The 16,819-nt window shown below is 34.2% G+C and overlaps 1 protein-coding gene across 5 annotated transcripts in view; it reads left to right on the forward strand.

The window, feature by feature from the left end:
* Positions 1–16,819, forward strand: part of LOC138315533 (uncharacterized) — a 263,516-nt gene that overhangs the window by 192,242 nt on the left and 54,455 nt on the right. For 3 of the 5 annotated variants that reach the window (XM_069256626.1, XM_069256628.1, XM_069256627.1), the window contains exons 2-3: positions 3,014–3,143; positions 11,102–11,258. The gene's annotated coding sequence lies outside the window, so the exon portion shown is untranslated. Of the gene's footprint in view, positions 1–3,013; positions 3,144–11,101; positions 11,259–11,375; positions 11,671–16,819 lie in introns of those variants that run through there. The other 2 variants (XM_069256629.1, XM_069256631.1) reach the window with 2 other exon arrangements.

Below are 16,819 nucleotides of genomic sequence, written 5' to 3' on the forward strand. Positions count from 1 at the left end.
TTTGTTATTTTAAGCCAATTTTGTTGCGGATGACGACGAACGGCCAAAATTTATAAACTAAATTCATCCATAATTAATCAGCTCTTCAGTGGGACCAGGCCTTAAGTACTGAGATATATGTATATGAGAGTGCTGGAAGTTAGATATATATATATGAATGTGCTGGAAGTTAGATAAAGGCTGAGACAATCATATCGGTAAGGCTTGGTACTGAGATATATATATATGAATGTGCTGGAAGTTAGATAAAGGCTGAGACAATCATATCGGTAAGGCTTGGTACTGAGATATATATATATGAATGTGCTGGAAGTTAGATAAAGGCTGGGACAATCATATCGGTAAGGCTTGGTACTGAGATATATATATATGAATGTGCTGGAAGTTAGATAAAGGCTGGGACAATCATATCGGTAAGGCTTGGTACTGAAATGTATGCGAGTGCTTGAAGTTGGATATGAGCTGTGACAATTTTATCTAGAAGTTCACACTTAATTGGAATTGTCACATTTTCTACCACTAAAATCAGTAGAGATCTAATCATGATACTGTGAGCCAGTTATTTATCATATTAAATCAAATTGCTCATCACATATTTCGCTAGTGTTAGGAAACTCCAAAAATTAAGCACCATAAATTTTGGATACTGTATATTTAAAATAGAACCATATGACTCTAAATGAAAAATTAAGTCACCACAGAAATGGGCTGGATTATAGTGATTGGAGGAAAACTGTACATGTTACTGTTGGCTGGGTAACTGAGCGTACAAGACGTGAATGTTAAATGAAGACTGGATATATACCAGAGACAGGGTGTACAGGACACGTACTTGATATAAGACCAGACGTTCGACCATTAAAACTTGATCAATAATTTTCTGTATTTATACACTAACTATGGCAGTCTTGTAAGTAAGGCACCAACAAACAAACTGCTCTTGTATAATGATGATAATTTCCTGTCACGTTAACTCCATGTCTGGATACGAGATCTTTCCCAAGCTCTGAAATCCCTCCGTCTTCCTGCCACTGTTACGATGCAGCGTAAGATTACAGTGACCTTTAACATAAAGGGATTTTCTGGAAGGCAGATTAAACCTGAACCATTTTGACATTTAATTTTGTACGGGGTGAATCCAAGAAAATCTTTTAAAAGCATAGCTTTTAGAAATAAATGAATGAATTTTTTGTTTTCTTCCATTGGTACTGGACTCACATTCTTGCTAAAATAACTAAAAGACTTTTTCCGATTTCCATTAAGGTATGAAAATTCAATCAGTTTTTATCAATTCTAATAATATGTCCTAAAAATGTTTCTTAAAAAAGGAAAGTTTTGATTTATTAATGAGGTCAAAGATGAAATTTCATGGTCACAAAGAAACACCACAACACTTTGTATAAAAAAATGCAATAATATTATGAAATACATGTATTAGTAGCTTATAAGCTGTCATAACTTGTGCCAAATCCGTTTGTTTTATGCCATGAATTTTGTTTAGTAAATCAATCAGAAATATTGCATAGGGATGCAGAAATTTGTACTTGTCTGAAGTCAAAGGTCAAACTATAACAGTTTGAGGGAGAGACAGTTACTGTACGCAAGTCCCAGTCTGTCTTTGGGTTGGGAAACATCGATTGGGTATAGATAATTTGGGAGTAAATTCAGATGAACGGTCTCGAAGGAGTGACTGATGTCAGGAAGCACGACTACCTCTATAGATTCTCTGACATTTGGTGTACACGACTGGCACAGATCCTACAGCTAGCTGTTTATGATCATATCACAGAAAAAGGTTTACCAATGTATACCTTCATTATCAATATTTGTTTGTTCATGTGTGTTGTAGCTTGTTCAAACATCAATATGTCTGGGAAAATTTAAAATTTTAATTTAAAGCTTACTATAACAGGGATTTCTAATACTATATGCTCAAGTAACTACATACATGTAGCTATATAGCTAATCTCTGTTTGATATCCAAGATTAGAAAAATGGTAAGTTTTCTTTGTGTGCATTAGGGGTAATCAGCCAAAGTCATTTGTAAGGTCATCAACAATTGATAGTCAAGGTCATTTGTAGGCTTTCCACATTAGAACAGTAAAAAGCATTTTGTTGGGTTATGAATCCTTGAAAAGTCAAGGTCATTTGCTGGGTTATCAAACAGTCAAGGTCATTTATTTGGTTATCAGCTCTTGAATAGTCAAGGTCATTTGTTGGGTTATCAGCTCTTGAATAGTCAAGGTCATTTGTTGGGTTATCAGCTCTTGAATAGTCAAGGTCATTTGTTGGGTTATCAGCTCTTGAATAGTCAAGGTCATTTGTTGGGTTATCAGCTCTTGAATAGTCAAGGTCATTTGTTGGTTTATGAATTCTTGAAAAGCCAATGTCTCATTTTTGGGTTCAATTTTTTGTGCTTTGCAATTATTTTCTTTCAAAACTGAAAACTAAAAAAGAGCCATTATTCAACAATGAGGTTTGCTTTTGGTATGAGTTATTGTAAACTAATGTGTGTTTTAGTTTAGAGTACAGTGATGAAGCTGTCTGCCCAGGAAATGATGGGATAGCAGTGATGGGTCTGTTCCGGAAATGACGGAAGCTTCGGCATGTTTGTGATGGCATTTGGGAAATTTCTCCCCGAAATTGAGAATGTCGATGGTTTATTTGTCTTTAAAAGTATCAGTGTCTGTAGCTAACACATCAGTTACAATGTTTGTTATTCCCATCTTGGAATTCTGACAGAATTTCCCTGCCAAGAATTCGGTGACACTTTGTTTCTCTCTGTTACAAAGCTTTTACCTAATTTACGGCTATCCTCTGGTTTTGCATAGACTATAATTTAAAAATTTGTTTATATGTGGTAGCATGATTTCCCTACGCCCTAGTTTACCAGGTTAACATATACTTCAAGCTTAGAATGACACCACTTCATTTGTATGAAAATTTAATGCTTTCTTGTTCCAATCAATATTTGCAAATTAAATTTACTGGTATGTATTATTTTTAATTTCAGATTTAAATACTTTTCACCGATGGATTTAGATAAATCAGTGAAGAATATTATATGGAAAAATGGACCTCTACAGAGCATGGGACAGACTGACACTTCCAAGGACACACAGCTGGAACTCTGGTGTGCACAAGTTAGTGTAATTCTGGTTATCTAATATTTCTCCTGGAAGTGATTTCACTAAAGTTATGAATATCCTATATAGATCTCATCCACGTCACACCAACAGATCTATTGATTATTTTACAGAACACAGTTTAGTGACGAAATACAGTGGCAGAAAAAATTCAATTTTCTGTGATATTTCCACTGTGGATGTATTTACAAAGTCCATTTGAATTCATAATGCACTGTTTGGATATGGTATGGATTATTTTTGTCTGATAGTGCGTCAGTCTCACCCTCCTACACTCAAACATAACACAAAACCATGACGTACACTCCGCATATTTAAGCATCACCACCATGGACTGGAATAATCAATTTATTGATCAAATTATAAATAAGTAATTAAAGTAACAGAGACGTTACATTGACTTGCTCCTGCTTGGAATTCTAAAGGAAGTGATTTCCGGTCGTTTAATTCCAAACTAATGATTAATCACATGGAACTCTGATGTTTGTCAATAGCTTTGTGTGAAATGAAATGTTAAGCTATCTTAACCTTGAAATCTTCACTTCTATAATTCAAAACATGCTTTTAATTGGATGGTACATGCATCTTGTTAGTAACAAGCAAAACTTCTCATGTAACCACAACTTCGCTAGCCAAGGGTACAGTAGTCTACTGTAACCTTGACTAGCGAAGTTGATGTAACCAGTGCTGAATTTAAACATTCTTTTATATAAATATAATATTTTGGTGGTAATTTTCTTTCAGCTGCTCTTGTAATATTCTTGTAAATATTCACAAAAATATTAATGCATTTCTACTTTCTGGTTGATTTCTACCACACTAAGTAAAGGTATTAATTTATTGCACTAGTATGTTTGGATATGTATAAAAGGAGAGGAAAAACTTTAGCAGCAAGATCAGGGTTTGAACCCAAAACCTCCAAACACTAGTCGGATCCTCAACTCATTGAGTTACCTGCATGGTCACCGATGATTGACCAAGTCCATCCCGCTATATAACTGAAATGCAAGCCCATCATAATAAATTGAAGAAGTTACAGTTTAATTTGTCACGAGCAGCAACATTTTTCTATCCACCATATGCATTTGTTTGTGAATAGTAATTGGTATGCTGATATTTGTATGATAACTTGTTTAAAATAAGACAATAATGTTTTTGTCTTGTACTAGAAAACTCATATTTAAAACATGGGGCCAAGTCTTTAAGATGTTATGACAATTAATTATTACCACATATCCTTCATTGCGATTTGAATCCCATCAGTGGGGCAGTTTCCAGGTACTGACTACTGGTCAGTGGTTATTCTTCGGGTACTCTGGCTTTCCTCCACCAATAAACCTGACACATCCCTAAATGAGCATAGCTGTTAATAAGGCATTAAACCAATCAAATCAAATCACACATGCATACATGACATCAAGTTTTGTGTACCTGAGTTTCCATGGCAACAATAAAGGAGATCTCAAGCCTACTTATTCAACTAGCAATTCTTAACTACACATATTGTATAGAAAACAAGGGCTGCTAAAAGGTTTCATGTTGTAAGTTCAATCTTCTACTTAAACTCATTACCTTAGTACAGAATTCAATCTGAAGCTTTCCTAAGTCAGTTAACATGCTTTTATCAGATATACACTGCTGGGTTTTCTATGGAGAGGCTGGTTTAACAACATGATTAAAATCTCTTTGATAAAACACAATTGAGGTGCTGCGATTACTATGACAACCAATACTGTCATGCAATCTTAGCCAATTAAATGGCATTGGTGAAGCTTATTATTTGGTTTTATCTGACTGTTTTGATTTGCCTGATACGAAAGTTTTATGTTACCTCTCATGAGTGAATGAAAATTAATCAGCAACTCGTTACATTATATCAGCCCTAGACAAAGTTTCAAATAACTACATGTAATGATAAAACCTTCATTTCCATAGAATGTTTACCAGGGTATCTTTTGTTTGACATCAGACACTATTAGCTGTGTGCATCAACTTCCTTTGCATAATATTAGACATCATTGATTTTTTATGTCAGTTCCCTGAGAGACATTTTGGTCCCATGACATAACCAGACACCATTTACCAATATTTCAACTCCTTGATTTTTTTTATTTTTATACCCCTACAATTAAGTTAAAGGAGGGGGAGTTTATACTGGAATCAGGTTGTCCGTCTGTACGTCTGTCCTTCTGTTTGTCCTCAGTCCGTCCATCTGTCTGTCTGTCTGTCTGTAGACACACCTTTGCCCAGCAAACTCCTCCTAAAGTACTTGACAGATTTTTTGAAATTGATACACAGACGCCTGACATAAAGGGCACTTGAGTAAACTTTATGGGGTTTTGCAGTGTCCCCTATTAATGGAGTGGTGACAGTTCTAGTTATTTAAGGTGACAAGGGTAAAAAAGGCTGAATTTTTTAAACTGCTTGCCTGCTAGTGAGCCTAGCATGCTTGGATACAATTTTTGGGACTTCATTTCATTCTAAGTTACAGGGGTCAAAAAGCATAAAATTTGTTCATGACTTATCCTCAATAAAATAGCTCATAAACCTAATATTGGACCAATCGCATTCCTGGATGATGGGTTACCAAGTTAGTACAATTGAATGACCTTGATCTTTTATCAGGTATCACATGGACTTTTTGACAAGTGATAGGTTTACAAATCTGATACTTGATCTGTAGCATGCTGGATATGAGGGCTACCATTCAAATGATTGACCATCTTCGTGTTACTTGGTATGTCTGAATTATTTCTTTAGAACAACCAAATTTGATTTGATGTTGCTTCCATGCAAATACTGACTGACAACAAGAAGTTGAAAGTGTCAAAAGGGGAAAATAAATTTCAGAAAGGTGGCCATTATAATATAAGGCCTATAGTAGATTCTATTTGGTGTATATTGATTTTGGTATGTACCAATGTCAACCATTCCAGTCCAGACAAACTCTAGGTAAGCATGATAATAGTTATGTGTGTGATATCTGGGGACCATTGTACAACCTACTGATCAATTTCAGGAGGAAATCAGTACATCTCTGCCTGTGTATTCAGCAACATTTACCCCCACATCAAGAAAGTCATTACTGTGCCAAAACACAAGTTTCTGTATCTCGTTGAATAATTTAGAACTTGTAATGGAATGTTAGTTCTTTAAAGACTAGAATAAAACCTCTCCTGAAGATCCCACACACAACTAAATTATTTACTCTGTTACAACACACATGGTTGAGCTGCTTGGCAAGAATACATCTTGGAAGGTCAACCATCAAACTTACCAGTGACCAAGATCACAACCAGTTTGACCATATCTTGCTGTTTAGAGAGAATTCTTGTGGTTTTGTAAAAGGAAAAAAAAGTGTACTTCTTTCACTACAATTGTAATAGACAAGTGGTTAAGAAACATTCGTGTGCAGCTACAGAGAGTCCATGACAGAATGTCAGAGACCTTCACCACAAGTCATTGGTAGAATGTCTAAGACAGTTCATTGATTTTAATAAGTATTAATCCCCGGTGTAGCATGGTATTTTGAATCATGGTATATTGACCCCGGGGTCAAAATACCATTATGGTGAAATGACCCCGGGGTCAAAATACCATTATGGTGAAATGACCCCCCCTGGTAAAATGACCCCCCCTTCTAAAAGTTACTATAACACTTGTAAACTTGATATTTTCTTCTCATTTATGATAAACTTCAAATTAGGATTAAGTTAGACCTATGGCTAGCATGTGGAAGGCATTTTTTTAAAACAATTTTTTGGGAAGGGGGGGGGGGGTCAAAATACCATGGCCATGGTGAAATGACCCCCCCATCTCCACGCCAATTATGTCTTTTAAATTCACATTTAACTGCCTTAAAATACAATAAAATCATATATATTATGATTTTAATGAATATAACATGTTATTTGCAAAAAAATATCACTATGAGAACTTCAACTTAGAAGGGGAAGGTGGAGGGGGGGGGGGGGGGGGTCAAAATACCATGGCCATGGTGAAATGAACCCCCATCCCCACGTCAATTATATCTTTTTAATTTACATTTAATTGCCTTAAGATTCAATAAAATCATATATATCATGATTTAATGAATATTGCAAATAACATTTAATATTCATTAAAATCATGATATACATATGATATTATTTAATCTTAAGGCAATTAAATGTAAATTAAAAGATATAATTAATGTGGGGATAAGGGGTTCATTTCACCATTCCCATGGTATTTTAACCCCCCCCCCCCCCCTTCTTCCTCTTCTTATGTGAAGTTCTCATAGTCATTGTTTTTGCAAATAACGTGTAATATTCATTAAAATCATGATATATATAGTTTTATTGAATCTTAAGGCAATTAATTGTAAATTAAAAAGATATAATTGACGTGGGGATGGGGGGTTCATTTTACCATGGCCATGATATTTTGAACCCATCCACCTTCCCCTTCTAAGTTGAAGTTCTCATAGTCATAGTTTTTGCAAATAACATTTAATATTCATTAAATCATGATATATATGATTTTATTGAATATTAAGGCAATTAAATGTAAATTAAAAAGATATAATTGACGTGGGGATTGGGGGTTCATTTCACCATGGCCATGGTATTTTGACCCCCCCCCCCTCCTCAACCTTTTTCTAAGTTGAAGTTCTCATAGTGATAGTTTTTTGCAAATAACATGTAATATTCATTAAAATTATAATATATATGATTTTATTGTATTTTAAGGCAGTTTAATGTGAATTTAAAAGACATAATTGGCGTGGAGATGGGGGGTCATTTCACCATGGCCATGGTATTTTGACACACCCCCCCCCTTCCCCAAAAAAATTAAAAAATGCCTTCCACATGCTAGCCATAGGTCTAACTTAATCCTAATTTGAAGTTTATCATAAATGAGAAGAAAATATCATGTTTACAAGTGTTATAATAACTTTTAGAAGGGGGGTCATTTTACCATGGGGGGGGGTCATTTCACCATAATGGTATTTTGACCCCGGGGTCATTCTACCATGGGGGTCAAAATACCATACTACACCGGCAATGCTGATGATAAATGTACTGATGCTTTTAAGTATGGTGGAACTAGATATTTTAATATTATTATGTGTCAACTTCGTAATCGAGCAAGTCAGCTAAATTCTGATCTCTATAAAGACCATCTTTCTAATAGTCCATCCTGTATTTGTGGATACTCTACTGAAGATGTTGATCACTTCTTTCTCTTCTGTCCTAGATATGCAGTCCAACGTCAGAGCTTGTTAACTTCTCTGTCTCATTTACAACTTACATCCAATTAAACCTTCGCCTGAATTTAGACCTGAATCTTTCTCAACATCTACATATGAATGTTGACATTCTAACAAAGGGAAGTAATCACCTTAGCCATGAGATAAATTCAAACCTGTGTGCCTGTGTCCAAACCTTTATTGAATCATCTGGCAGACTTTGAGCCCACCATAATTATCATATTAACATAATAACATTAATACCTCTCTTATTTGTAAATACTAAAACATCAAGTAAATGTATAGAAAACGTAAATATTCACACAATTTATATACACTGGTATATATACATGTGTGTACATGTATATGATATGAAGACTCCTTCAGTGCTTTAATTTTCACACTATAGAAGTAAGTGAATAGTCATTACATAATTTAAAGTGAATAGTCGGGCAAAGAAAACCAGTCTAAATGCGTTCATTGGCCTTCCAAATTAAAGTTCTCACATATTGATACGACAGTCAGGTTCTGCTTAGTTTCCCAGTTCTGACCATTAAAGTAAACAAAAGGTGAAAGCAACCACGGACATAGTGAGCCGGGAGGACGTTTTAGAATTCCCATACTTTAAATTAATTTCTTCGTACGCAGACAGATTTTGACGAGAGATTTTATTTTTCTATTTCATAAGAAACTATACTGGATACATTCACACCATTTTTACCGACTTTAGCCATCCTTGCCCGACTGTTCACTTTAAAGTCACTATAATATTTTATTTTATTTTTTTTATGTGTAAACTTTGATCTATTCATATACAAGTATATATTAAAATTTAGCAAAATAATCCATACTGTACTATCCAATATTATATGAATATTAACATGTTCATGACTCCTTATATAAACATAATCTAGCTGTTTCATGAAATATGAAGAATGAATAGTATTGGAGGATTTGGATATATATATTCAACTATTTTGTCTGCCGGTATGCCATTTGATTCTCAAATTTGTATTAAACTATTGATATTACATTTTATTATAATGAATTACCTAGAATTACCTAGAAATAATATTACAAGTTTTATCCTTTGTTTGTACCAAGTTCTTTGACAGGAGTAGATCATAGGTAAACCCTTATAACACTCATATTTTTATATTACATTATGTATAAACTCATTTTCTCCAATGTTATAATTAATTTATACGCATATGCTTTAATATACTCCCTCAGTATGGCTCTTTCTCTGGACATTTCTGACTAGGACCAGTACTCAGTGGTAACAATATGGACTTTATAGTACTGCCCGGTCACTAGGAATGGCTTGTGTGGGAGTGATATTGAGGGATCCAAATTCAAACTAAATTCAAATCAATATCAACTGATTTAAATCAAGGAACTGTATATATTGAACTGATATGAATCCATTATAAATTTCAACTTATCATTATCTGGCTATACAGTATCCAAATTTTAACTATAAACAAAAACATTGGTATGCATATATACATATATATACTTAACATGCTTTTTATACCTGCTCATCATTGGAGTGTTATCATAGTATTACTTACAAGTGTATCCTAAATATATATTTAATTTCAATATTGTCTGTAAAATTACATATATTAGATACATGACTTTGAGATGTACATGTATGTATCCACAGGGAGAGGGCTTATATAGGCATAGCCTGCTGCCCAATCCCTATTAAATCTAACGATTTGATAAAAATATTTTGAAATGAAATGAAAAATAATAAGTATTATTAACATTATAGTAAAAGCTTTCTTTCACAACTTGATGTACTAATTAAATTTCATGGGTTTCCTGTAAGACTTATTGTAATACTAGCATGTAAAACTAAAAGCTCACTAAGTAATCCATGTAATACTAACAGCTTACAGAAAACTCACTGAAAACTGAGCAATGCAAAGATAACTCTTGAGAACGCTGAGAGAGAAATATTAACATCTCACTGAGAACTCAAGAGTAATATTAATCCTGCTCTCTGAGAGCTAAATGTAATACTACGCCTCACTGCGAACTCTGTGTAAAAATGGCAGATCAACAAAAAGTCAGAGAGAGTAATTCTAACAGCTCACTAAGAACTCAAAAGTTATACTAATACTACTCCCTGAGAACTCAATGTATTACTAGCAGCTCACTGAGAACGCAAGAGTGAGTCTAACAGCTCACCATGAACTTAGAGAGCCAGTCTAATTCTAACAGCTCACTGAGAACTCAAGAATAGAGAGTAATACTACCAGGGTAATACTTCTCCCTGAGAATGTAAGCAGCTCACTGAGAACTCGGAAAGGGTGATTCTAACAGCTCACTAAGAACTCGAGAGTAATTCTTATAATGCACTGAGAACTGACAAGAGAGTAATAGTAATACTAGTCCCTGAGAATGTTAGCAGCTCACTGAGAACTCAGAAAGAGTTATTCTAACAGATCACTAAGAACTCGAGAGTAATTCTGATAATGCACTGAGAACTGACAAGAGAGTAATAGTAATACTAGTCTCTGAGAATGTAAGCAGCTCACTGAGAACTCAGAAAGAGTCATTCTAACAGCTCACTTAAAACTCAACAATAATTGTAATAGCGCACTGAGAACTGATGAGAGAGTAATACTAATACTACTCCCTGAGAACTACTCCCCAGCACTACGGTCAATAGAACCTATTGATTCCCACTATCACTCCTCTCCCTTCTTTTTAGAATCTGCAGAAAAACTGGGCTGCACTGTGAATGTACAGGATTCTACACAACGGAGAACCTCTATCATGTTAACGCATCGTAATGATGATTAGAGCTACACCATGTCCAGTGCTGTCATGAAGCAGTATCACAATTCAACACAGAGAACCTATACATGGTTAGTATATATATATTGTACATCAGCCATTTCCTGCTCACTAGCGAGTCAGATTGGAATTCCTGGTAGAGCCACCGGAGTTTCTCCTGGAGGAGTGTTGTTCAGGGAGTGGAACACGCTGCTGAATGAGTGTTGTGGGGAAGCTGTGTGTATTGACTCTCGGGACAAACCGTTTTCATTGATGACCGGGAATCTATGGGTCTAGAGCTATGGCTAACGTCAGTTCTGATCAGATGTGTGTGCTCTTCATTGTAGATTTGTATTTTAGGAATTGTGGAGTTATAAACACTTTGCAGTGATCTCAGAACAAGTTTGGAATTTGTAGTTGGTGTTAATTAGTTCATCGTACAACATCGGTGACAAAATTCTCAATGTTATTGGCTCATTTTGCACACTAAATCCACTGGAGATGGTAAGTTTTGTCCATTGTGAAATGTCCCATGAGTGAAAATCATTGCTATGACCTTGAATTGAGATAATGGGCTGCCCTGGCAATCCAAATAGTTTTTTCATGAGGGTAATATTGAAGTATGGTGTGATAAGTTTGCCTCGATGTCTTGTATTTCTTCATACACTAAGTATTCTCAATGGTATCGAATTGATATGTCTGTACATGAGGCTGAGGTTTTAAAGAAATTGTTTAAATTATCAGAACACTGATATAAAGAAATTTTACAGATTCACACATGGACATTGATGACTGACATTTTTAAATGAACAAAACATACAGAACTCGGACACAAAAATTTATGTAATCATTATTATAAGGGACTTGAAAGCACAGACAATGAGATATATGACTTGGCCACAAAGACAGAGAAGGGACACATGGACATGTGAGTTGGACATACCAAGTATAGGACTTGTACACAGATGGACACTAGGACATGTGGGCAGATATATGTACCAAACAACATTGTCTTAACATTGTGTATTTGTGTTAAAATCAGGATTTTTAATTAAATCTTTCTCAATTTAAGTTTGGTCTTAATTACAACTCTTTTTGTATGAATTGAATTGTGAATTTATAGTTCTTGTTCTCCTAAATTCATCCTTGTGTTAAAGCATAGCAAAATTAACAGCCAGGTGAAATTGGTTGGTACTATATAAGACTTTCTTAAAATACTGTATGAAATGAATATTCCATTACCGGTAAAATGGTATCTTGTATAAACATGTATTTGTGATATTCGTAAGTAAGACATTTGACCTTCCTTGTTGTTTGCTGATGTAACTACAAGCTTCTACGCAGAGACCTTACCTTAAAATGACCTTAGCTACAAAATACAGTAAAACCCCTATAACTCGAACAATAGGGGCCCAGATCAATAGTTCGAGACACATCAGAGGTTGGTCATGATCAATCATTAACAGTCAAAATGTCTGTTCTCAAACCATAACAAACAATGAGTGACAATGACATTTTAGTTACCGTGATTTTCAACATTTTGAACTTTTATGAAAGTGTTTTATGATAGCAATATCAACTTGAAAAAATGTGTATTAATACATAAAAATAAATGTTTGAGAATTTCTCAATGGCCGAACACCTGTTCAACGAATACATGATTTGATATTTTGTATTTGATGAAACGGGGATATATATCTTTTCGAGGAATAAGGGATATTTGACGAATAGCTGTTCGGGCTATTTAGTGTTTTGTTAGAGGAAATATATAGGGACAAGGTCGGGACCTTGGGATCAGTTCGAGGATTGAGGAGTACCGTATTCGAGGAATCAGAGTTAGAGGGGTTATACTAGAGGAGCTAATCCGAATACTGGTAAGCCAACATGATTACAAAATTCTGACGTATCCTTCTATAAAACAGTTTACTTTTCTTTATGATTTACTCTTCCAATTTTGCAATCAAAGTGCACTCAAGATAGTTTACTTCTACAAAACAATATTTAACCTCAATTTTATTGAAAGGTATAAAAATTGTGATATTTTGAATTGACACAAACTAAATGTTGTATTGAGCATTGATAAACACTTCTGATGTCTTGTTCCTTGGAGACTTTGGTTGGATCTTAGGTGAACAAAAAGAAAACTCCAGAAGGAGAAATTTTTAAGAACCAACGTCCTGCTATGAGTTCATGTGTGTTGTGGTTCATCTTCCTGGTCAACATGGTGGGATCTGTTTCTCTCTGTTATACACATTAATGGACATATCATAATTGATAATGCCCACAGTCTCTCCTTAACCTTTCATAAGACCACAAAGTCATATGGCACAAATCGTCTCTTGTTTACAAATACCATAAATCTGACAAAAGTAACGACAATGGTCCTACAAATCAACAATTCACTAGTACCAAGCCTGTCTTTTATACCACCTGGGGGTCAGCTGCAAGTTGACTTATTGATGAAATTCTTCCAAAAGTCAATACAATTTCCATCTGGTTTGGCCCTGGAGTAAATTGGCAATTATTAACCTGTACAGTTTGAAATCATCCCCAAGCTTCGGGGCGGCAGATAGCCAGTCTCTGTGGTAAAATACAGTTGATTGGCTATTTAATGTTGTATCCATTGATTTGACATAAATCATACGGCACTGCCCAAAGGCTACTGGTTCCAAACAACCAAGGTTCCTAGATGCAATGTATAATGTACATAAAAATAGATTTTATAATTATTTGTATGCTCACTAGACTGTAAAATGTTGTATTTTTGTAGATGTCTAAATGTGATAATAGGGAATAATCAAAGGACATTTTTTGCTGTTATGAGTGATAGAAGAAACATTTTACAACAGACATTCTACTATAGCCTTTCTAGTTATTGCTACACAACAGGAATGGTTTTCTGTGGTGCCACATTAGGCCACATAGTTCAGATGTTCTGACGTATTACCACTAGCCCTCCACCTCTGGATTTAAAGTTCAAATCCCTATTAGGGCAATTGGCAATGATAGTTTAGTGATTTTTCTCCAGGAACTCTGGCTTTTTCTACTTTCTAAACCTAGCATGCTCTTAAATGCATGACCCTGGCTGTTGATAGGATGTGAAAGAGAACAGTTTGGTCTTTTCAATAGAGTTAGTAATTTACATCAAATATAGAAGAGCATTGTGTCTAAAGCCTTAATTATAACCCTTCCAGTGTTCAGGAGCAATGTAATGAATGTGGCTCTAGGCGTTTATAACACCATAAAAACTACTTCTCTGAAAGTACTAATGAATTAATTATTTCTGTGATTATTGATCTATTGTAAAGGTGACTTATCCCTGAGCTTGTACTTGGTATCATTCTGGTGTAGGTGGAGGCCAGTACATAGATCTGCATGACTCTATATTGGTATACATTGTAGTTTTATAACGAGGTTCAGTGGCAGGTGAAAGAAAATGTATAACCCCAGGTGAGATATATAGATTTTTTTTACCATCGTGGACTAATTACTCTTTTTACTATTTATACCTGTGTTGGTTTCTTTGATTCATCAATCAGTATTGTTCCGAGCATTGATTATCTGGGCCAATATGGCTGCCTCTGTTATCCTGTGTTTAAAAAACACCTACATTTATCATTGCTCAAGGTCAAGAGCAACTCCATTACCGAACTCTCTAAGGTTGGAGGAAATTGAGTAATTAACAACATCGAAAATAGTCAGCTTGCCTTCTGTCTCGAATTTTCATGAATTATTCACAGTTAGAAATGTCCATTATCATTAAAGACTGAAACACAGTTTTTTATAGATTTATTTTAGTTTTCTTGAAAACAATCCTTAGTATTTTACCCTTACATACTGTGTATGGATTTTATTGAATGCAAATGAATCTCCTTTGAGACTACTGACACTTCCAGAAAATTGAAACTTGATGTAGACAATTGGTCACCATGCATGAAGACAGTGCGCTATCTACATATAATCAGAAAAAGACTAAAAACTTGTACTGGTTGTTTTTTAACCTGAAGACAACCACAAAATCTGCAGATATTGAACAATATCTCACTGAAGAAAAAGGTTATTTTCAGATGATTCAAACACAGAACACTTCAAACAAATTAAAAAAAATATATATATATATATATCATCTGGGGCTCTATTTTCACGCAGATCAATAATCATATACTTTGATTTACGGGTGACGTCATGTACCCGACTATACTTGAATAGTGTAGTTGTTGTTTATTCCTTGTCATCTACTAGTCAGTATTTAACCCGCAAATACAGTGTTTATATTTGGAGATCAGTTTTTTACGTGGAGTAGTTTTCAGCCCTAAAATATTAACAAAATGTTGCTGGCAACTTTGTTCTTTGGAAATACCATTGTCAGAAACACTTTAGGTCACATAAGATTTATATGGATGATTATATCGATTATAACAATTATTATGGACACTACAAATTGCGGCGTTTCTTATTTCTAATGGAATTATTTTTGTCATTTTTGAAATTCTTTAAGCATTATTCTCAATATCTTTTTTGGTTATGAAGTCATAGAAAAAAAACGGAAGGACATTTCGCGTCTATGAAAAAGAAAGTCTATCCGGTTTTTGTCTATGACTTCATAACCCAAAAAGATATTGAGAATAATGCATATAATTTAATTCAGATAACTCAATCAGGTACTAATTAGGCATAAATTTCCGTAATTTTACTTTTACAATGAAACAAATGGAGTTGAGGCGCATTGATATCTTATCCAATAATTCAGCTTGGCCAATGACTGTGCCCTTTTAAAAATTCCCCGCGAAACCGTTCAGTATGTATGGCGTCATAATACTTGACGTACCATTCTTTCAGTCTATGAAAAAATATCCTCAAAGATCTATATGAAACTAAATTATATTAAAATAACTCAAAATTAATATTTTTCAACGTCAGATTTTTTTTTTTCCTTTTATCCAAGCCACTAAGTGTCTTACATTCAAAATAAAAGTAGAATATACAAATTATTTTAAAACTTTGTCATTTTATTTTAAAAAGGGTAGGAAAACATTGAAAAAAACGGATATCTTTTCTCTATCTTATACCAGAATTAATCTATTTTTCATGGATAACACCAACAAAATAAAATTGTACCTTTATATGATATAATTTATTTGTGAATCATCATAGAAATGCTGTTTTGTGAGGTGTGCGAAAAATGATGACTTCTGTAACTGGAAGGTTATTTTGATGTATAGTTTTTGTCGTCAGCTAGGTATGAATATAGGACAAAGAGAGAACTTAAAAATGGCTTAATTTGAACATCACCATTGGATAAATGCATTATGATTATGATAAGTTTGATTTTCCTTTTATTTCTGTATTTTTTAAATCCTGACTACTTTTTAGGTGCACGATAAACAATACCTCTAGGATACATTGAAACCCAGTTATAAAAAAAAGTCATTCTGAAGGTTGTGATATTACCATTTACATCTTACCGGATAACTTAATATTGATAAGGAGAAAGTTGATGCAATAAGCAGAAACTAAAAGTTTTTACAAGTTATTTTAATTGATTTTTTGACTTGGAAACCTTTTACTCTTAAAGCAATTGTGAAATCAAAGAAATTTGTTTTTTCAATTTTCAAACATGATAAAGACGCCTAATTTTTATTAAAAAACTCTA

Source organism: Argopecten irradians, chromosome 2, assembly GCF_041381155.1.
Source record: "Argopecten irradians isolate NY chromosome 2, Ai_NY, whole genome shotgun sequence".
In the NCBI taxonomy this organism is placed as follows: domain Eukaryota; kingdom Metazoa; phylum Mollusca; class Bivalvia; order Pectinida; family Pectinidae; genus Argopecten; species Argopecten irradians.